A 24,731-nucleotide genomic window follows, 5' to 3' on the forward strand; every position below is an offset into this window, starting at 1 on the left:
GTTCGGTGGCTGCCTACAGACCGTCCAAAGTGATCTCTGAGGTTAATAAGTCAGTATTAAGATCATCCAGTATAATGTTGATTTTGTTAACTAGTTCTTCCTTTTCAAAAATATTTGGGTTTAGGGACCAGGAGTGATAGGTGTTTGGTTTAGGAATATTGTTTAAGAGGAAAAGCTTCAGAGTTATTTTGGAATGATCTGATAGAAATCTCAGACTGTTTGTATAAATAGTTTAAGAGGGATTCTGAGATCAGAATGAAGTCAATCCTTGACCATGACTTATAGCATGGTGAGTACAATCTAAATCTGTCAGCATTACTGAATTGGTTGTTTAAGAGAGCAGGTTCAACTAAGGTGAATCCTAGTGTTAGTTCATCTATGGCAATTAAAGCTTGCTTATTTTGTTTGTTATTTTTGTTGAATCTATCATTTAGGGGTCACTAACCATATTCCAATCACTGCCTACTATATAGTCATGATCTGGGAATTTTGGCAATAACTTGTAGATCTGAACAATAAAGTCTTGTTGGTTTATGCAGGGGGCATGGGCGGCAACAGTGGTGCAGCAGTTAGCATTGCCACCTCACAGCAAGAGGTTCTCTGGTTCAATTCCTGGCTAGGGTGCCTTCTGTGCGGAGTCCGCATGTCCTCCCTGTGATTGCGTGGGTTTCCTCCAGGTGCTACGGTTTACTCCCACATCCCAAAGACATGCAGTAGGTGGATTGGGCACTCTAAATTAGCCCTGGGTGTGAGTGTGTGCATGTGTGTGCCTTCTGTAGAAGGTTGGGCACCGGGCTGGCAACTCGACACTGTAAAACTCCACTGCCAATTATGAGCGGACAGATGATCCACTGTGGGAACCCCTAACCGGGAAAAGCCAGAAGAAGAAGGTTTACGCAGGGTGCATATATATTTCGAAAAAGTATGGGTTTATAGGTTACGGGATTAATGCAGCTAACATAACACCATCTACCTATAGTATCCACACCATAGTCTACAACCCCTTCCTTAAATTATTTTTTAATGAAAATAGCTACTCCCTTTAAGTTGGTTTTACTACCCGAGGCAATAACATGGGTTAACCAGGGTCCAATCATCATTTAACAGGTGTGTCTCTTGGTGAAATATAATGTTTGCCTGGGATTGATACACTAAATGAAGGAGTAGTTTCTTTTTTTAACATCTTGTAAACCCTTCACATTTCATGAGTTTACTTCCCACAGCATAAATACACACAACAGATGTAAAGTGTAAATAAATTTGGTCTTACGTTTGTTTTCCTCTTCAAGTATTCATAAGGATTTGGGTAGAAATATTGTAATATTAGATGTTTTGTAGCACTAAAATCTCTTAGATCCCTAACTGTGCCTAATCACATACCTACTAGTTCTAAGAGAAGAGTTAAGGTTAAATAATTAACAAGCCATTTCAATGTAAACAAGTCAAATAAAAGTATATGCAAACACACTTAGACACAAGATGTGCAACCTTAACCACCTCACATAATCCCCCTTAAATGCTCCTATATGTTTTAACCAAGATTACGTCTTTGCAAACTATTGTTGCTATAGTTAGAAATTGCAAAGAAAATGGTATTTGGTATTAATCACATAGTCTATGTAGCTACAACTTTACATTACATTATAGTTTGCAATGCTCAGAACATACTGCTGTAAAGAACATAGACTGCCTTTAAACAGTTAGCTTCAGTCAGATACACTCTCCTATCAAAAGACTTTTTACAAGAGACCATGTCACAGAACAGAGCAACACATTAAAACCTGAGTAAATACAACATTGCAGACCATTTTCTTGAATTCCATGGAGAAAAAAACCCAAGTTATAGCTAGGAAATATTCATTAAAGTGTACTTCAAACCATATTAGCTTTTCGATTAGATATCATATTATTGAGCATATTATATACAGAAGAACAGCTCCTGATAGTTAATGAAGCTGATTGCTATAATTTTTTTGTTGTCAGTTAGCTTTAGGTAAGCAAACTTAAAGTTACTGCATTTACCCTGTCTTGATGAGGAGTTGAAGGCTGCCTGTAGAAGGTAGACATCTACGATGCTGTCAGGGAATGTGCTGCCTTGATTTCATCGCGGATTTGCTTTATTTCCTTTATTTTTCTTCTTTCTTCCCCATTTTCCCTTTTTTTCTTTTCTTTTCCCTTCTCCTTTTGAATCCTTGTAAAATGAGCTGCAACGACGATTGCCGACCTGGGACTCCATTACCCAGAGAATCCTTGCAGGAAGGAAGGAAATAGTGCTGTGTCACATCCTAATTCATCCCTCTGTACACTGGAAGTTGAAAAATGGCCAGAAAAGATGCAGATGTGTTTCCTGGCATGACGGAGATAATTGTTACCTTCCTTAGTGTGCAACGGGAGCCTCGGCCTTCTAAATGGAGCTTGCATTGGCAACTTTTAACTGCAAATGGGGTTTAAAACTGTAAAGAAGGCAGTGAGTGTCGCGATGAGACATCTAGAGCATTCCAGACCACATTTTACAAGACAGGCCATCTAATGCAGCTTTTAGGTAATAATTTTACTTAGATTTGTTAGGTTATGAGAAGAGGACTATTGTTTAAAGCTTTTTTAAGGATTATTTAAAGCTTTGGAAGTTCTCAGAATGCCTTAATAAAGGCAGTTTTGACTTCAGAGTTATTTTTGGCTGAGTATTTTTGTTCATTACTTGTAAAAATAAGGGTACTGGGGTATTTCATTTGAAATGTTATCTTTTTGTTGATGAGAAAAGCACAGTAGGGAGCCAGATGTTGTCTTGCCTGCTTAATAGACATTGATAAATCCTGTAAAAAAGTTATTTTGTGCCCCTGCCACAATAAAGTATCCTTTTGTTTTGCTGCCTGGAGGATTTCATGTACATGTTGGTAGTTTAAGGTTTTTGCATATATCTGATGTGGAGACTTAGGATCTTGAGACTTTCAGAGGGCTCTGTGGGCTCTTTCTATAACAATGTCATTGGTGGTTAGACTTTTTTTCAAACAGTGTATTAAATGTATTTTTAAGGGTATCCTGGAGCTGGAATCCCACATATAAGAATATTATTCCTCCTGCTTCGAGCTTTAAAGTCTGTGATTTTTGTTGCAATTCCTCTGGTATACATTCATTATTTTTTAACTGATTTTGGAGTTCTTCTATTTTCATTTCGTTTGTTGTGGAATTGACTTCGGCATGGTCAAGGCGAGTTGCAATTTGTTCCAAAGTAGATCCAAACTTACTCATTTGTCCAGAAGCTTTGGATAGCAGATTGTATAGGCATTAAGGCAGAATTTAGTTCATCCATAGAGTAGACCCCTTTAGGCTTATTTTTGGCAGTGGATTTTGTTGTGAATTTTTGCTGTTTCTGAATTTGTTGTCTTTTAGTTAAAGTTTCCTTTTCAGGAGAAAAAAGTTGTGATAATTTGGTTTTGGTTGCTTGTGAGTCCATTTGATCTTGTTTGTTAGGCATCTTCAGGTAGTTTGATTATTTAGTTCTTGATTGCTGACTGTGCTATGCTGAGCTCAGTATAGGCCTCAGGCTGCCATGAGGTTTGCAGTGACAAAGGTCAGATTTAAAATATAAAGTTTGTACAGTGCCGAATGAAGAAATAATACCAGCTGCTTAGCCCTGATGATTAGTAGAGTATATTGCTGTCTGTTCTGGGAGGGAAACAGAGATTAACAAGGTCTGATTGCAAAGATTTAAAATGATATTTGAGGAGCTCTAGGGAGTGAGTGTTCACAGGCTGACAGCCATCTTGGAATCTTTCCTGTTACATATTTTCTGCCTTCACCACACTTTCTGAATTGCAACTAGGATGACTTTAGGCTAAGTAGATAAACCACAATATTGCTTCTTTGCACATGTGTGTTATCTTTTACAGTTAACTTTTAATCTTTGAAAGGTGATTTGGCAAACCCATGCTGTACTTCCCTTAGCGATGACTAAAATTGATGGTGACATAAATAAATGCTACACCCTCTTCACTGCCAGTTATTTTTGAATAATTTTTATAGGATGCATTTACAGTAATTTTAACCTGTAAAATGTGAGCTGACAAAATGTGTAAGTTTTTCAAATGCTGCTTGACTCTTTGTAGGCTGTGGAAAAAATGGGCACCACAGGAGGACAATGTTGCATTTTTGCTGCTTTGATTTATTAAGCAAACTGATCACAAAGGTGTATTAAAATAAAATCAATAATCTTAGTGAATGCTAATTTTTGTTAAATTGTTTCTGTTTTTTCCTTATCACTGTTTAATGGATTATACTACAAATGTTCTTTTAGCCATGGTAGTACAGTGGTAGCATTGTTGCCTCACAGCAAGAGATTCTCCCATTCGATTCTCAGCTGGAGCACCTTCTGTGTGGAGTCTGCATGTCCTCCCTGCGGTCGAGTGGTGTTCGAAAGACATGCGTGAATGGGCATGCCTTTGTTGAAGGTTGGGCCTTGGGATGGCACCGCAGCACCGTAAAAATCTACTGCCAATCATTAGCGGACCAGAGTTCTGCTGTGGCGACCCCTAACCGGGAAAAGCTGAAAGAAGAACTACAAATGCTCTTTTACTGGCTGACTTGTTCTGTGTTTTGTTTTAAGTAAACTGTATTGTTATTTCAGTAGTTTCAGCTACAGACTGCATTTTACAAAACAGCAAGATGGTAGCTGTGCAAACAAACACCAGCTAACAAAATCCAGAAATAAATTAGCATCAGAGGATATATACTGACATGCATAATGTAGAATGATGGAATTTTAAAATAAATATGTTTAGGCAGTTTTGAAACTTTTCAAAGGAAAACAGAAAGACGGACTGCATAACTCTTACCTGTATCACATTTTCCCCAACAGAATATTGTAGCTATTTCTGGCTGCTGTAAACCAACTGCAGGTGTGTTCGACACACATGAATTCTGACTCACCTGATTCATGAATAGATACAGTTTCTACAGAGAAACAGATTGGATGTGGTGTGTCTACCAAAGGGTCCTGGAAAGTAAAAAGAACTTGATTCCTTTTTTTTTGCAATTTAATTATTGGTAGCACAATAAAATAAGCTTCCTACGATGTAGTTAACAGGTATTTCCCAGCAATTTGCTATGGTCTTGTTGTTAAATAACATTATTTATTTATGAATATCATTTTAATAGAATTATACAGAAGAAAAAAGTTCTGTATAAGTCTATGAAACCACAATACTGAGGCCAGAAGTAAGTAATATTAAACATAGTTCTGCTCTGTGTGGTGTAATGTATTTTTTTCTTTTCAACGGGCACAGCTGTTAGAAGCTCAGCAACACATGCACCGCAGTGTGCATTAATTTCTTAGTTTTGTGCATGTAGGTAGACAGGACTATTACAGAACAACATTTCATTTTCAATTATAACCTAGTTTCAGATCAACAAAAATGTCAAGATTTTTTCTAGTACAGCAATAAACAAACAACAAGCGTGAGTAACTAAAGCTAAAGCAAAAACCCAAATCTAATTAGCAACTCACAAACTCACAGGTCTTAATGAAAAGAAAAGTATGTTTTGCAGATCTGGGAGAAGTAGTTGTATTTCAGAACAGTACAGAATACCATCTTTTAAGTCAAGTTTATTCTAAGTCACAGCCAGATCAATATATTCTCTTTTTGTTGACATTAGTGACAGGTTTGTGGCCTTTGGATATAACTGCATGGATCTTGCAGACAGAGCACAAGGACATTTACTCCAAAAACTAGCACACTAAATAGCTACAAACAGAGGAATATTTATTCTTAAACAGGACACTAAGTCATGTACTGGTTATGTGTACTGTAAGCACAGTGCATTAATTTCAAACTTTGTAGGAAAGTTGGTTAAGGGAAATGTTTTCCCCAAAGCCAGCACAGGAACATAATGTGCGTATGTGTCAAGTATCAATAGTTTGAGGAGGGGAAGTATTATGGTAATAAACAAGCAAATAATCAAAATGGGAGGCTTTTATTGGACACTTTTACAGCCTGGCTGTCATGAAATTAATGGCACCAGCAACATCTGTTCAATGTATGCAGAACAAAGAACATACTATTTATTACTAGGACATACTTGTGTATATTTATGAGATGTACTCTATTATCCAAACCCACATAGGGTCAAAGGTGGTTACTGGGCTAATGACCCAAAGATCTTTAAAAGCCTAGTTGTGTCTGCCCAATAAATGCTAAAGAAACCAATATAAAGGATCTTGCCTAAACTTGAGATCTTAGTTAACAATGGCTGCCCGTATCTAGGAGAGCAATAGGTAAAATCCCTGGCAGGAATTTATGGTTTTCCATCCAGTCATCTAGGCTACACTTAAACAGGGTCATAGAGGGCTTTGTTTGATGTGAACCAGTAGCCTATTCCAGAGGTATGGCAACGTCTGCGAGACATATCTGTCTCTCCAGCAGGTCCTATTTATGTTGCAGGCCAGGTTAAGGTCCCTGAAGCAGGTGACCCTTGTCCCATTTGACTTGTAGATGTGTGTCATTTCCATTAGGTTTGGATCCAAGATTGGTCTGTAGGCCAGGCTCAAGTCTCCTCTAAGTAGTCTGTACACTACTGAGTACAGTGACAGTGACTTCAGCCTATCAGTGTATGACATGAGCTGTTAGAAATCTCTGACGTCTCTCAAGTTGCTGCAGGTGCCTAGTAAGCTGCATACCAAATGGAGCATTGTACTCAATTATTGGCCTGATGAGGGTCGAGTACAGGGGTGTTATGACCCCTGTCATTCTTGAGGCAATGCTTTTGCTAATGAGGTGTGCAACGTAGAATGCCTTTCTTACCACAGTAGACACATGGTGGTTAAATTTAGGCTACAGTTAACTTGCATTCCCAAGTCTCTCACTACTGAGTTGTTACTTATGGTATTATTGTTTATATGACTGTCTGCAGGGTTATCGTTTTTACCATAATGGATGATAATGCATTTTTTTGCATTGAGTTTAAGTGCATTGCTTTGGCACCAATCATTGGTTTGTGTCCGTCTCTCTTGAAGTATATTGACATCATTTGGGGATTCAATGATTGCAACTAATTTGCAGTTATCAGCAAACTTAGTCAGCCACAGACCCTCTGTTTTGGTCTGAACTTCTGAGAAGTATATTCCAAACAATAACACGCCCACCACTGGCCTCTGTGGAACCCACTAGTGACAGGTCTGCTGGTTGAGGTAAAGTCCCCAACTGTAACTGAGTGTGATTTGTTGGCGTGCCAGTTAGCAACCCACCTGACAACATAAGGGTTGATATTCAACTGGGAGAGTTTATCAATGATGCCCGAAGGTGGGATTGTGTTGAAGGCCTTGGCTAAGTCAAGGTAGGCTGTATGCACAGATTTGCCTGTGTCTGTGGCTCTGATGACATTTTTGAAGAAGTCCACCAGGTTTAACAGACATGACCTACCTTTGACAAAATGAAACTGTGTCAGATCAAGGGTTTGGAGATCACCTATATCCTTATTTATAAGATCCATGATGATTCATTCCATGGCCTTACACATAAGGCTGGTTAAGCTTATGGGTCTGTCGTTCCCCAGATCTTTTGCTGTACCCCCCTTATGAAGGGGGATGATGATTGCTGTTTTCCATTCAGCAGGGACAAAACCAGTACTCAGGTTGTGGTTGAAGAGAGAGTACATAATAGAGTTGCTAACACATGCTTTAGACCATTGAAAAGACAACCCGTGATGCCATCTGGTCCCATAAAGGCTGTGTTTTTGGCCTTGGATAGAGCATTAATGACTTGCTCTTTGGAGATGCAGGATGAGGGAGATGTAGATGGAATTCTTTGTGGAATGTTTGGAGGGGACGGGGTGAAATTTTCACCAAACCTATTAGCTAATAGGTTAGCTATTTTCACAGGATCAATGTGTGTGATGGCATCCACAGCTAGTTCGGCACACGTCTGTGTCCTACCTTTCAGGTTATGGATATAACTGAAGAATGCCTTATGGTTATACTTAGCTATTGTTGTTAATTTTTTTGTCAAAGTTGCCTTTAGCGGATTTTGCAAGTTGTCTTATTTGTTTGTTCAAGTAGAGGAGGGTGTTCTTCCAGTGCTGGGACCTTTCTTTTTTATTCTTAGACAGCAACTTCTTCCTCTTGTTGTATAACTTATCAATGCTAGATGCCCATCAGGGGCTTGTTTTTTCTTGAGGATCTTGTTTTGATCCTATCAGGTACAGCTGTGTCAATACATTTGTATAAGTGTCTGTATAGGGCATTTATGTATACCTTAGTATAGTTGTCAATGCCATTTGTAGGAACAGGAGTTTGGAAGTTATTTATGCCATCCCTTAGGAGGGTATATTTAGCTTTGGTGAAGTTTTTTAGCCTGATTTCACCTAATAGGGGTAAAAATGTTATAGCTACTTCAAATGTGACTGATTTGTGATCAGATTTAACCAGTGAGGGTCCTATACTTGTGGTGGTGCAATGGTCACCCATGTTGGTGAGGACCAGGTCAAGAATATTTGAGCTCCTTGTGGGGTTGCATACTATTTATTCCAGGACATTAGTGTTAACAAAGTCCAGGAACCTTTGTGCGAGCATGTTGGTACTCATACAAGTGTCCCAGTCAATAGAGGGATAGATAAACTCACCCATGACTAGAGTGTTTGGTTGTAATTTGATTGCCCCAAGTAGGTCCAAATAAACAGTGTGGGCATCTTTGGTCATTGAAGGGGACCTCTAGCTAATGATGACTTGAAGGGGGGAGGGGGTCTTACCTGCAATTAGATGAACTTGGAGTAACTCCATGGAGTTTAAATGTCTAAACCGTCTAGAGGTGTATTTATCTTTGATGAAGTTAAACATATCTCCTTTGGTTCTCACACATTTATTTTGCAGTCCGAAAGTGTGGAAGCCATTGTAGCCTTACAAGGCTGGGGTGCTCTCTGTGGCCCTTAACCAGATTTCTGTGATTGCACATAAATCATCATCCTCCAGGTAGTGGAGTGCTTCCAGAGAGTGCAGTTGCTGATATAAACACCTAGCCTTTAGCAGCATAACCTTTAGTTTAGTTGTGAGTGATATTTTCACATCAGAAATTTTGTTCTTGAGACCTTGCCCAATAAAGACACTATGGGGGAGGCAAGCGCCTTAGCCAGTAACTGAAAGCCTAGAGGTGAAAAGTGAAGACCATCTCTGGCAAAGCAGCATGTTCTATCAACCATGTCATCCCAGACTGATAGGAACTGGATCTCCTTAGAATGACACCAGAAACTAAGCCAATTGTTGAATTCAATCATTTTTTGTTTATATTGTGGTATCATCCTAGGCAAGGGTAGAATGCTAAGGCTTGGGACATACCTGCCTGGGACACATAATCACAGAGCTCAATCATGTCTGTCTTCATATAGTCCAATGAGGTACATCTCAAGTCATTCACACCAACATGAACTATGATGGAGTCATAACGGTACTTACTGTTGAAAGACTTAAGTGCATATGTGATCTGATGGATCCTGGCTCCTGATAGAAAGCTTACCATAACCTTCTCTTTGTCCAGCCTTGTGAGTGAGACATCTGTATGTCTCACAATGGAGTCACCTATAATTAAAAAAATTGGTTTAGGTGTACTTTGCCTTTGGGGCTTATTTGGTGAGACACTACTGCTAGTATGTATTGAGTGCTGTATGTGCTGTATTAGGTGTAGCGTATTTGTGTTTGGAAGGTCTCTGGTATTTAGGTAGGTTTCTGGTGAGTACCTTCGCTTATGATGATCTATGTGTTGAGTGCAAGGTTTGCGTACGAGGTGTAGTATGTGAGCTGACAACCTATTCAGTATTACTGTTCTGAGTGCGAGAGAGCGAGGATTCCAGATTCTAAGTTTAGATGCATCTCTCACAAATCGTACTTGGGTGATTTAAGAATAGACAGTTGTCTGTATACATGAGGCAGTTGTTACACTGCCTCAGGATACCCATGTCAATCAGCCTGGTAGGAGAAATGGAGGGAAACTGACCATCCATAATGTTAGGTTAAATCCTGTTTTCACAGTGGGGAGAGAAAATGGAGGGGTGTGGTATAACTGGGTGCTGTAAACAGAGTCTGTACTAATGGGGTGCTCTATAAATGGCCTATACTAGTGGGAGTTCTTTAAATGGTATGCGACTATTGTAGATTTGGTGGTTTTGGGACTGTTTAAAGGGCAAAAGCACAGCTGAGGTGCTCTCTGTGCAGCTAAGTGCAATTTAAGGACTTCTTGGCTAGATCACAGACAACTACTAAGGGAACATTTATCTACTGAAGTGTTTGCATCTGTAACCACTAATGGTTACTCCCACTGTGGGGTAGTGCATGATGGTGCACGGAAGTGCATTATGCATAAACAGATGAATACGGAAGAGAAATGGTTGGTTGCCTAACTCTGTGGAACTGTGTTACAATAAGTGCAAACCAGTGCACAAGCAGGACTTATGTTGCATCAGACAGCAAACTGAAATAAACAACTTAACCAGCAAAAAAGCTCAAAACTGAGCCCTGTGCTAGCAACCTTCAATCAGATGAGTCCTAACTGCACTCTGCTGCCACAAGGGTGCGGGGGGGGGGGTGGCCCTCTCCATCAAAAGATAGCCTGGTTTAGTGAGCAATTAAACAAACAGAACCAGATTCAGCATGTCTGAATCTAGTTTATGCTATAGCAGACAAAAAGTGAAACAAATCAGCAAGAACAGTTTTAAAAAATCAGCAATATAGCAAAAATACAGTTTAAAAGTGCAAAATACAGTATAAAATTGTACATGAATACTAAGAATCAAAAATATTTTTCATACTGCATTATTCTCTTCCCCCTCATACTATTTTCTGAAAAGCAATCAAGCAAACTACACGTAGTATAAATAAGTCACTGCACCTCTTGTTTGCTATATGATTTTATATGTTATAATTTTAATGAGTACAGAGTTTTGGGTTATAATTTTAATGAGTACAGAGTTTTGGGTTATAATTTTAATGAGTGCAGAGTTTTGGCGAGCCACTGTTGCTCTTTTTGCTTCTGTTATTAAGTGGCACTCTATAAGCTGTTGGTGATATTAGACACCATTTAACAAGCGCTGAGAACTGTGTAAATTAATGCTACAAACGTTAATGACAGTATCTTTGAATGAATTCTTTCCCCTTTGTTTGCAGTAATTTTAACCTTTAAGATGTGTACAATGAGGTAACACCACTTGTGTACTTTTTTGCATGTTTCTTTAAGAGTCTGGATTTCATCAGCAGCATATAAACTAACTCCAATATCGTTGAAATGAAAATACCAAACCATGTTTAATTATATGTGCTAAGAGATTTAAGGCTGCATTCAGTCAGCAGTGGAATAAAGAGGAGTATTTTGCTACTTCTGAGTGACTGATAATGAGTTGTGAGGATGTTGGAGATGAAGGACTTGATCCCTTTTTACACAGAGTTGCTTTCATGAGTTTCCTTTTTTTGTAAATTCATACATTTTTTATTGTTGTGGTTTTTAAATGTCTTATTAGATGTCATTAATCAGCATATCCATTACTGATTCTGCAGTCTGTGAATGAAATTCACCATTATACTATGAATTTCTGTATTTGCACTCCTTTGACATGTTAAATAAAGTGACCCCCAGAGTTTTATCAAGAGCAGACATGTCATTGCCTAACACAACTACTGGACGATTCTCATTGCATAGTGATTGCTAACAATGATATATTTTTCAAGGATATCTAAGTAATGTAATAATTTTTGCAAGTCACTTGTTTTTGTGTAAGTGTTGGAATGAAACAATACCACTGTAACATCCATGGATAGTGCGCACCTCTCAGTTGTTGCACACACTGGGGAATATAACTCACTTTAGCTCTGTAACCCTTTGGTGTGTACAAAGAATGGCTTTTCATGCACTATTATCTGATTATTTAAAGAATATAGTCTTCTTTTTTTTTTACTTTTGGCTTCAGTGGAGCTGACCATCAGTGGACCTTGGTGTCTCTCCTTGATTGCCAGGTCTAACTACCCTTTCTACCCTCCCCTGGACTAATTCATGATTAAGGATTTGGGCCAGCAAGGACATCAAGGCATCGCAGGTCTCGGTCATACTGCTGCCATGGGAGTGTTTTCCTCACCGTTTCCCCCTCTTTTGTACGTGCCTATAACATCTTGTATGTGGGCTGAGAAATGGACAGGCCTGCCAAACAGCTACTCACTTCCACAAGAAACAGATGTTGACAAACCACCCTTTCTACCATGGGGGTAGCATTACAATGTTGTTTTCACAGAATCTGCCAGGAAAAATCTAACCACTTTATGTACCTTGTGTTCACACTTCTAATCTAACCAGTTTCTGTACCTTGTGCTCACACCTCTCCTAATCTAACCACTTTATGTACCTTGTGTTCACACCTCTCCTAATCTAACCAGTTTCTGTACCTTGTGCTCACACCCCTCCTAATCTAAACACTTTATGCAAATTCTCCTAATCTAGCCACTTTATGTACCTTGTGCTCACACCTGTCCTACTTTTCCCTAGGGTACAGCATGCCTGTCCTCCTTTGCCAGCACCTCATAGTCCCAAGCTAAGAATCGAACCTGGTTCGCCTGGGACATAGGTGCCCGTCCATCTCTGCCATACTGCTGGCATATAGTTTAAAAAACATATTTTTAACAATTTATTATATTTTGTAGTCCATAAACATTAAAAACATTAGATTCATTTTTATTCATCCTAAGCTCAGCTCATTGCAACGCAACTCATAAAGACTGAGTTTGCAAAACCTGTAAGGAGATATGCTTCTTGCGGGATCCTAACCCCCACTATACAGGGCTGTGCTTCTGTCCTTCTTACTTATTGTAACTCCTCCTCCAAGGTCACACCTTACCATAAACAAAGGAGTTCAGGCAGGTATTCGCAGTCTAATAGCATAGAACACAATATAATGTGGATTTCAAGTAGGAAACTCACAGCTAGGTATTAATTCATGGAAATATAGGGCAATGAGATCCAGGCCCGATCTGCATTAGTTGGTGGCACCTCTGGTGGCTGTAAAAGATCCCAGAACACCTATCAAAAAGACTATGTGAAGTATCACAATGCCCTGACCAAATTTCCCCAAGCAGTAAACCAACAAACTCCCATAAAAAGAGACTACTAGCATACTAGCATAGTGGGACTAACCTGGTCAGCAAAGGAAAAATAAAAATTAGTGAAATAGGAGTATGCAAATGAGTGTACAATGGCATGCAATCAAAGAAGCACAGTATGGTGAGTACACAATGACAAATAAGAATTGTTAAAAAAGGTCATGACTCATAGTTGCCAGGTGAGAAGTCTGAAAATGCTCAGCTCAGCAGTGGTTATAACACAACTACAACTGTTTATATATATATATATATATATATATATATATATATATATATATATATAATTTATATATAAGATTTATATATATATATATATATATATATATATATATATACACATATATATATACACACACACACACACACACACACACACACACACACACACACACACACACACACATATATATATATATATATATATATATATATATATATATATATATGCACAACTGTTATTATTCTTGCTAAGGGGATCTTTCAGAGACAATCAGAAGAACATTAGGTATATAACAGAGAACTGTAGAGGACTCAAGACATTCCTTAATCAGTTGTTGTCAAATGTGAATGAGCACATCTATTTCCCCAATGCTGCTGAGGAGAGAGAGCCACCAAAGCATGCATGGGTTGAATTACATTGCTTGCATATTTAAAGTACCGAAATCATAGATTGCACTTATGTAGCATTAAAGAAAATCTCCACCTCAGAACTAAAAAAATTCTATTTTATTACTATATCTCTATTTTCTGAGTTAAACATCTCAACATCACTCTGACTGCTTCTTTTATAATTTTAATATGTTTTCTGCAAAATGGTTGTCAGTGGGGATTGACATATCAACATGATCTTATTTTTCAAGCCTTTCTCTTTCCCACAATCCATTTCAAGTCTGCTTTATATGAGTCATGCTAGACATAAGGAAGTAGTGGTGTATTCCCATGTCATTGCCATATAATGGGATTAGTATTGGTCATTGTCATCTTATATACCTGATGTAACAGTACTGCTTCTTTTATTTCTTGAATGGTCCTTATTTGTGTATGCCACAGGGCTTGTTTTATAGTATACTAAGGAATTATACAGCTGCAATGCCACAGGGCTTGTTTTATAGTATACTAAGGAATTATACAGCTGCAACCAAAAAAGTAGCTAAGTTGCAGGCCTTTGTTTAAAGTATCTTTTTGTAGTCCAAGAAGAAGTGACAGACCCTCCCCTGACACTTTGGTAAATGTACCGATACTTTACAAGAATTACAAGAAAAAAAAATTCTGACTTTTCTCTAAATGTCACAGACATCTTTGATATTACATTCAAGTCATCTTAAATGTAAAGTAGTATAAACAACAAACATTTAAAGTTTAAAGCTTAGCATTTCAATACTGTGATGCTGTTTATGTGAATTTGTCAAAAAAATGACAACTGCCTTTGAACTACTGCTTGATCTAATTGCTCTGTTCTGCTATTAAAGGCATGGCTACATTGGAAGCAGCTGTGAATCAGTATAAGTTCTCTTCCTCTCTGTAATAAAGACAATGGAAAACAGTTTCACACCTCTTTGACTTGTTTACAGCAGCCTGAGCTCCTGACTACAAAATTCTCTGCCTTTGGTATGTTGTGCTTGTTTAGACAAATTCCTCTGCAACTTATGTGAGAAGTTAAGCTTAAGAAAAAACAGTGTGTAGTCTTTCCCTTCGTTTGATACCAATGTGAAGCAATGAAAGTTTTATAAAGTACAACCAGGTTTCAGGCACCTACACAGTACTGGAATCATACTGTAGGGAGAAAACAACCTAAACATTGAGTTAAACTGTAGGAGAAGGTAGAGTTTTTCTTTAAAGGTGCTACCTGATGCCTCTGGGCAGTGACATGTCAACTGGAAAGATTACTATTCCATCAGCTGCCACCCACCTAGGGTGCAGTGTACAGGGGATCAAAACAAATGTGTCTGCACAGCACCCTCAAAGTGTCCTTGATTGCCACACATGGCATACAAATAATCTATAGCACTACTGCATGCTCAGGGGCATTCCACAAGACCACCAAATAGGTAATTGCAGGCACACTAGTATGGTACACCCATATGACTTTAGCCACAGACAGTATGTATACATATATATACTGCTGCAGAGTCAAAAGTACAAAGCACAACGAAAAAGTTGAGGTAAAAAACACACCTTTATCAAACACAAAGCTTTCAGGTACAAGACCCTTTCTAAATGATAGACACAGGTACATTAAAATCAAACATTAAATACACGCCCAGCACATCACGTGACCCGCAGCCATGGTCATGTGACTAATACATTAAAATGATTACATTACTTATAATTTTAAGACATAAACAAGTAAAATTAGATAAAATTCATACATACATATATTTGCTTACTTTTGTGTACTTATATTTACATGCACATATATATATATATACGCAAATACATTACCTATATTACTTTAACTTAGTGTGTTGTATTTTTATTAGAACAGGTTTGTTTCCTTTGTTTCTGATGTTGTTAAGCGATAACTTTTCAAATCCAAATTTATCCACTTCGCCATCATTTCCATTGTGATACTTTCCATATAATGCCATACTCATATCAATTTCTTCAAAGCATTCACATTTAAATTTTTCTCTAAATAATTTCCCTAGTCTTCTAACTTAAAAAAACACATTCCGATGTCTCTTCTGCCCCACACAAATTGCATAACATATCTTCTTGTACTTCATACTTATGTTCACCGATAATTAATCAAATAAACAACCCGCATCAGAAATCATCAATTTCACAAGTTTTCAAACCTTGTTTATCTTCCTTTTATTGCAGCATTAATTTGCTCTCTGACTTGCTCCTATGGCTACACTAATACAGTTTACTCCAGTATTTTTGTCATTCATATCTCATTCCCTGAACTTTGCCCATATTTATATTTCATATTTTCATTCTGGCTATATACTATTTTATTTAATCACAATCACGTTCTGTTTTTGCTTTACTTAATCATTCTATCTACCTATATATTCTTATATTAAATAAATAACCATTTGCCTATTACTTCTTCTATTTTGCTTTTATTACTCTCTATACATAAAACAAATATGTAGAGGTAATATATACTACTGGAGTCACTAAATTCAAATGACCATTTTGTACTACTTCATACCACCCTTCTTTTTATCGGATCTAAATGGATCGCTAGAAAAATAAAAAAGAAAAATTTTAACAGCTATTTTTCTAATTTTGTGTGAAACAAATAATCTATCCCCATTCATGCTAACTTCCCTAAAAGATAAGTATTGATCATATGTCCTTTCTTTGTACAGAGTATGTTAAATGTTTTCTACCAGAAAACAACCCTTTTTGTAACTTATAACTCTTTTTTTCCACTGCAGTCCATTGTTTTCCTGATATATTGATCTCTTTCTTTGTACAATAACTCCTACTTTTCCACATCCTGGAATCCTTCACTTTTCTCCTTATTCAATTTCAAGCCTACTTTTACTAAGTTACTACATATGTCATCCAGACATTATTCCTTAATACCATTACTAAATCAGTTGCATCCCTTCTCTTATTTCTCATCTTGCTTTACCTATCCTTTCTTTACAATTCACTGTGATGACATTCATTACTAAAACAAAAAGAACCCTGCTCATCACTGTGCAACCTCTTTTGAAAGCTTCACATTCACCATTACTCCATTCCAAATATTTTCACATTCTGATCTTAGTATTGTAATCATTTGTTTCTACATCATACTCCTCATTATCAGATAGTGTAGGGGATCAAGACTATGAGTGGTTAACAAGCTAATTCCTGCAGTACAGGGTTTGATTCTCTCAGCCTTCATTTGCTCACTGTATGACTTTGAGTAAGACATTTAACCAGACAGTGCTTTAGGGCAATTAGGAACGTGGTCTAGGCTCCTTAATGATCTCTTGGTTTGCATGCCTATTAGCTACTTATGAACATGTGCTTATCATTGGTGCACATTATCAAAAACCTTGGCTATATCACATGACACATGCATCCCTTCTACTTTTTCTCACACTATACTATCAGTCACATGCTTTATTACTACTAACATTTCTCCTGTTTCCCTACACTCCATATATACCCCACATACACTCTGATACATTTCAGCCAATGCCTCCTGAAGTCTTTTCTGTAATATTCTCATGAATGTGTTTCCTTTGTATTGGCCTCCAGTTTCTGAAATCCTTTGTCTCCTCCTTCTTTTTTTGAATAGTATCACTTTATCACAAATTCCTTCCTTTTTTATACATTTGTAAAATGTCCTGTGCAGACCACCTCAAGGTCCTATCCCTGTATTCCATCTCCTGCAGGTTTTTGAGGAGAGATTTATGCCTGACATACAGGGCATTGTTAGACCCCACTCTGATGGACCTCCTGCATATCCACAAAACAAACAGCACCAGAATTACCTGTTCAAAAGACTCACACCTTGCCTGTGATATAAACAGGACCTGCTGGAGAGAGACGTATGTATCCCAGAGACTACTCCATTTATGGAACAGACTACCCATCCATGTGAAGCAGAGTTCCTCCCTAACTTGATTCAAGTGCAACTTGGACAGTTGGATGGGAAACCGAAAATTCATCCCTGGTTTGGGACCTATGTCTCTAATGGACACAGGTAATCTGTAAATGGTTCATCTCCCAGGCCCATGCTTATACTTATCAAGGGTATCAGAACTTGTCAGAGATTTGGGATGCACAGCTAGGCTTAAATAGGCCCTTGTGTTCATTAGCCTAATAAACACCTATGAACTTATGGACCTATACACTCCTCTATCTGTTCATTCATTATTTTTTAAAAGGTACTTCTCTTCACTTACTGTCACTTTATGAAAATTATAGCCTGGTCCATCCAGTCCTGGTGCCAAACTTTCATTAACCTCCCTTAAGATATTTTCCATTTCCATGCTAATTATCTGGCTTTCTAGATTTTCTGCGTGTTCCTTTTTACCTGTTTAACATGTCATCATTCATCCTTACTAATCCTTTCTTCCTCATCCATTTTATCTGTCTCTCTCTCTCTCTCTCTCTCTCTCTCTATATATATATATATATATATATATATATACATATATCGTGTTACTAAATCCATTATATCCTTCTGTTTATGCCAAATGATTCTATTTTATTTACTACCTGTATTATCCTTCCTTCTTCATATTTTACATCTTTTCAAAAAAGCAGAGATACTTCTTCCTTCTTACCCTTAAACAAATTCTGCCTATATACTGTATCTTTATTTTTCCCTTATTCCTTTCATAAAAAGTAGCTCTTTATTCTTGCATACCATTCACTTCCTTTGTCTAGAAGGTCTTCTCTTTTTCCGTTAGAAACTTTTTAAATCTCTTTTAGGTTTTTTAACGTTCTCTGCTTCCATATACACATTTTTATTTTTTCTTTAATTTTCACTGCCATTGTGCCCTAGATTAATAGTAATCCCTAATAATGTTCTTTCCACAGTGTACCTCTTCTACTTTTTAATTAACTACTTTTCATTATTTACCATTTCAATCTTTTTGTTCCTTTTCCTTATTAAACCATTTCTTCATTTTTCTCCCATTACAGCCCTCACTGCATCGTGATCTGTAATGTTTACTACTTTCCTGCTTCCTTCTAGATCTTTCTTATCCTCTAATATCAGAAAAGAATCAATTTCTGTTTTTAGATTTTTTCTCTTGCATATGTAAATATACATTCTGTAACCAGCTTTATTTTAGCTTATCTCATTATATCTCTCACCTCTTTTATTCCTGAATAGTCTTTCCCTTGATTTACCTTAAATTAAACTTAATACCTACTACCACAATAATTCTCTTCTACACCATGACTTAAGTTATATACTTCTTCAATGAACCTCTTTTCTCGGTCATTTATATGTGCATATATTATTAATATTAATGGTTTTAAACAACCCTCATATCACATATTAGTAGTCTCTCTGCAGTCCTATCATATCTATAACTATAATGTCTGCACTTTTAACTAATAATAGAATCCCTAAGAACATATCCTATCTAAAGTCGATAACATTTCCTTCACCCACAGACTACAAAAACTGTTGCTTGTCACCTTCTAAGGAAAGCTAATATTCTCATAGAAATTGCTATAAATAATGGCTGCCTCTATCTTCTTGCACCATTTGTATACTACTAATCTTCCCAAATCATTGTTATGCCATTTGTATTAACTGCTGCAAGATTAACATTACCCTTATTGTTTTGCATCTGTCACCTTCACTGTTTTCATCTTCCTCCTTCTATGCTTTGCCATACATGAAGCTGACTTTGTTTATTCTTTCTCTAAACCTGTTTCTATCTCTTTCTCTTATTTCATATCCATTTCTAATATATTAACTCTGTTTTACAGTGATATTTTCTCTCCTTTATAAATACTACCTAATAATACCTTCACCTTTCCTTTCTCAATCTCCCTGCTTCATTGGCTCACTTTCTCCACCCTCTTTCCCATCTTCTTCTTCTTCTTCTACTATTTCTTCTACTCTGCTCATTTACCATCTTTGCTGTCACCCTTTTCCATCTCAGTAAATTCTGCATTTATTATTTTATCAATAATTTCATTTCCATTTTCATTTTTATTTTCATTTTATAATATCTTCCATAAATGTCCTTCCTTGCTACATTCTCATTAATTTACAGTTGTTCATTAAATTTCTGAATTTCCCACATTGTCCACATCTTCTGTTATTGTAGTCCTGAATTAGATGTGGCAATAAACCACAAAACAAATGAACAAGTATCAGTTCCCTCCAGTATGTTACACTGCCTTTGTTGTCCTCATCATTAAACATCTGCTTTACTTCATATACTTTTAACAACATTGCACAAAAAAATGAATCTTTATTCACTCTTGTCTAACTGTACAATTATTGTGTTTCACTGTTGATATATGTACATAACCATGGTGAGTAAAAGCTTTTTTGTCATATTCTTCAACAATTTGTCAGCTAAACAAAATGTTTTTAAAAAGTCATATATGTTTATATGCATTCTATTCTTACCTTTCAGTCTTACCTCCAGATGTTGTTTCTCCCTATTCACTCACTTTGAATGCCTTTACTATTGACTCTTACAATTTCTGCATATCAGACTTCATACTTTTCACTGTGCAGCTCTTAATTCATTTGATGCTCCAATAAATCAGTTCTTTACATTCACAATGTTTTCTCTAACAAACCAGTTCTTGCATTCATAGTACTTAAAACTTGAACACCCTTGCTTGAAACCCTTCTAGGCCTTTTGCCCTTACAATCAGTTGCTCCACTAACTGAGCATGCGTGTTCCTTTTTCTGCAGTAGTTCTTCCTCATGGACAGCATCTCCACTCTATTTTACTGCAAATGCTTCTTCTTCTTTCTCCTCCAGCAAACGGCTGAGGCATTTCTCAGCCACCCCAGGCAATGACATTGCTTCCTCACTAGCAGGGTCTGACTCATTTAGCATGCTCACAATGATTGTGTTGTCAAGCCCTCCGGTCACCACGGTCTACCTCTTTAACTTTCACTGCTTTTCTCTCCTTTCTTCTAATACCATGCTTTCTACATCACTGTCCTCACTGTTACCAGCATTGCATTATTCCAACACACTCTTCCTATAAATGCCATTGGCAGCCCTCTTGCTATACCTAGAATTGAAAAGAGTAGGGGCAGAGCAGTCCTGTAACACAGGGAGTTAAAGCCTTTTCTGTGCCCCAGAATATTCATGTGCAATTAGTGATGAGTGGTGAAGAATCATCAGGGGGACAATGGATATGAGAAGCTAGTGTCAACTTGCCCATCCTGGGGGGAGGAAAGCGATCTGAGATATTTGCAGTAAGCAGCATATGAGCTTAGTAAGCTCTGCACTGTTTAAAACAGTGATCTACTTACACAGGATATTACACATGTGCAGAAGAGTGCATGTACCTCCAAAAGGCAAAACTGAGGAGCGTATAAGGCTACTGCAGGGTCATGAGTTAAGGTACACTCCCTGGCTGCAGTATGGTGCTACAAAAAGCATCCTTGATCTCCTCACTAGCCCTGGACATAAGTGAGATAGAGCTATGGAGAGGATGAGGTAATTCTGGTAGACCAGGTGAATGAGGATGGGAATTGGTGGTAACATTTCATATACAGTAGAACCTCCATAGATGACCACCTCCCTACATTGACCACCTCCTTAAGTTGACCTAATTTTCATAGACCAGACATGTACCACATATACTCAATGGAAGACCGACCTCTCTGTATTGACCACCTCTGTAAGTTGTATCTTGACCACTTGGATTGTGACACAGAATATTAATTTACCCTCTGTAACCTGACCAGTTAAGTCCTCTCTACACCAAAAGGTAGAAGGTGTGGGCTTTGTCCCTTAGTTGTATTATTGTTTCTTTAGTATAAGTTATTTTTTCATGTTTTATTATTAGCACATGTTGGATTAGGCCTAACGTCCTATTGTTTATCATGTGGTGCTGAAGACTTTTTCAATATGAAGGACTGCTCTGACTTGTAGGTGCATTATACAATTACTGAAAAACTTTACAGTTAATTGAGACATGATGACCCAAAGGAAATAACTCAAATAGCTGGCATTTAAGGAAAAGGTTGATCTTCTACATTTTCTGGAAAGCAGCCAAAGAAAGACGGCGGAACATTTTGGTGTTAGCAAGACCTCAGTTAGCAACATCCAAAAATGTAAACTTGAGTACTTGGAGAGATATGGTAAGGAAAGCAGAGACGTACAATGGAAAAGGAGGAAAACTTCCCTCAGTGAAGTAAATAAAGCCACATTAAGCTGGTTCAAACAAATGAGGGCAGTTATCCCCCATTCGCACAGGAATTTGGGGTGGCAGATTTCCAAGCATCAAATGGTTGGCTCAAGAAATGTAAACTGCAACACAAGATCTCCCAAAAAGTCATTTGTGGTGAACCCAATGAAGTTCCAATAGAAGTTGTGGAAGAGTTCACCAGAAATTTCCCAGACTTCACCAGAGGCTTCAAAGATGATGACATCTTTAATGCTGACGAGTGGGGACTCGTTTTCAAGGCGATGCCTGACTGTGGCCTTGTCATGAAGGGTGACAAATGTAAGAGCAGAAAACTTTCCAAAGAATGTTTCACAGTTCTGCTTTGCACTAGCTCAACTGGAAAGAAACTAAAGCCCTTGGTTACTGGTAAATCGGCAAAGCCATGTGCATTCAAGAACGTGAAGCCCGAAGACCTCCCTGTCACTTGGAAATCAAACAAATGTGCATGGATGACTGGTGCACTCTTTGAGGACTGGGTAAGGGGTATTGACTGAGGAATGAAAAAGAAGGAATGGTCACTTCTACTGACAGTAGACAACTGTCCTGGCCACACACAAGTGAATCATCTCACAAACGTGACACTGAAATTTATGCCTCCAAACACAACCTCAAAAATCCAACTTCTTGACCAAGCCATCATCAAAACATTTAAAATGCACTACTGAGCCCAGCTCCTGCAGTGGGTCATTTTTAAAACACAAACCTGTGGTCTGCCTGTGGAAGCAACTTCATCTGCTGCATCAGTTAATGCTCTGGATTCTGTTGTCTGAATCAGTTCTGCTCGGTATGAAGTTCAGCCAGAAACAATACAGAAGTGTTTCAAGAAAGTTGGATTTGTCTCAACCCAAGAGCGCAGTGTTTTGGCCCCATCAAACGGTCCATCTAACAACGCAGAATTCAAAGGAGGAGATTTTGAAGGTTTTGTTGCAATGGATGATGAGGTGGCAACCTGTAATGAATCTGACCTAGAAGCAATTTTCCAAGCAATATTGACTGAAGTACAGACCAGTGTAAAAGTGCATGAAGCAGCTGATGAAGTGGAACCAAGTGAGGATGACACAGAAATTGCAGAGACTCCAAAAGAAGAGGATGTCAGGCATTGATAATGCAGGTGAAGTCATTTGCTGTGGAAAAATGCCCAGGTATGCTGAGTGGTGCTTTCTCCACTTACCTTTATAATAAAAATAATAAGAATAAGAAACAGACCAAGATTGACTCTTTTTTCAGAAAGAATGATTAAACTATGAGAAAACAGTAAATGTATTGATTTTGTATGATACTGTATGCATGATTTTTACTGTGTTTTGACTATGTATGATTTCGTATGATATTCTCTAATAAAAGCTGTACAAGAAAGTAAAGTACATGTACGTATCAGTACAGTAGGCCTAGTTCCTTATGTTGACCACTTCTGCATGTTGACCAGTTTGTTATAGTCCCTTGGGTGGTCAACTTACAGAGGTTCTACTTAACCTACAGAGGTTCTAATGTAGTCAGTTATGAGTACTACCTCAGACCTGCTCTAAACAAAGACCACTGGACAAGTAAAATGAATGTGGTCAAGAAAGTGTAAACAAAACACAACAAAACAAAATAAAATAAATAAATAAATACATACATAGAAACATACACGAGCACATACATACAAAAATAAATTCTCAAAGCAGGAACATAGCAGAGTGAGTGCTTAGCCTGCTGAAAGCCCAGTTCCACTGTCTTGGTACATCAGGGAAGGCACTCCAGTATGCCCCTTAAATAGCTTGCAAGCTGTTTGTAGCATGTTGTAGGCTACACAATATGATTATGAGGAAGCAGCCAGACCAGCCATCAGTCTTAGGAACTTCTGTTCCAACAAAATCAGGCCATATTACATATTCCAGCACATTATCCAGCAACATGAACAACAATGATGCTGGCAGACATCAGCCAGTGTCAATAATGTCCCTTCCCCCAAAAGATTATTCACAGTATATGACTGTGCAGTTAAAATAGCAATGTTAATCCACTTCTACAACCCCCAGCATTTGTTCAGGGGCAGTGCTGTGTGTCAAGTAGAACAGCTTTTTCAGGCAGAGTTAACTAGAGATTATGCTGGGCAGTGCATGACTGAGTCACACTGTGCACCAGGCATGACCACTTACACCACACTGGAGTGAGGGTAGCACAGGTCATAGCCACATCATTTACACAGCTGCCAGGGGACACAAGGACACAAGGGTGTCTACAAAATGTAAGAGTGGGAAAAGGTTAAATTAACAGTCATCGAGGCAGTGTCCTTGGTCACTGGGAAGGGGTGGCATCAGTGTCATATTTGATTTCCTCTGCAGAGTAGACTGGGGGCCTAGCACTTGCTTGTGCACTATGGCTTTTGTGATGTCATGATGTGGCAGGTTTATATGCTCATGGAACACTGATGTGGTGGTCAGTTTGTGCTCTGTAAAGTCAGACAATGCAGAGTTGCTGTATAGCATATTTATTATTGCTACTAACCTGTCAAGTCTCCCTGTGAGATGCACTTACTTCAAACCACCAGAACCTGCCACCACTCCAGCTAGTATAATAGCTATGCCCTCACCATCTGCATTCAAGGATGATAAGAATGAGTGAACATCCATGAGGCTTGCAAAGCCAAGTTCCCCCCAACATTTGCAGACCTGTCAGATACTGTATTGTATGTCCTCTATGAAGCCTTCAACAGACTTCCAACATTGTTGTGTTGTGCAATCCTTCTTACCCATGACATTAATGAATCAGATAATGCTACCCTACAT

This window comes from Protopterus annectens, chromosome 5.part0, assembly GCF_019279795.1.
Source record: "Protopterus annectens isolate FY-2018-M chromosome 5.part0, PAN1.0, whole genome shotgun sequence".
Taxonomy (NCBI): Eukaryota; Metazoa; Chordata; order Ceratodontiformes; family Protopteridae; genus Protopterus; species Protopterus annectens.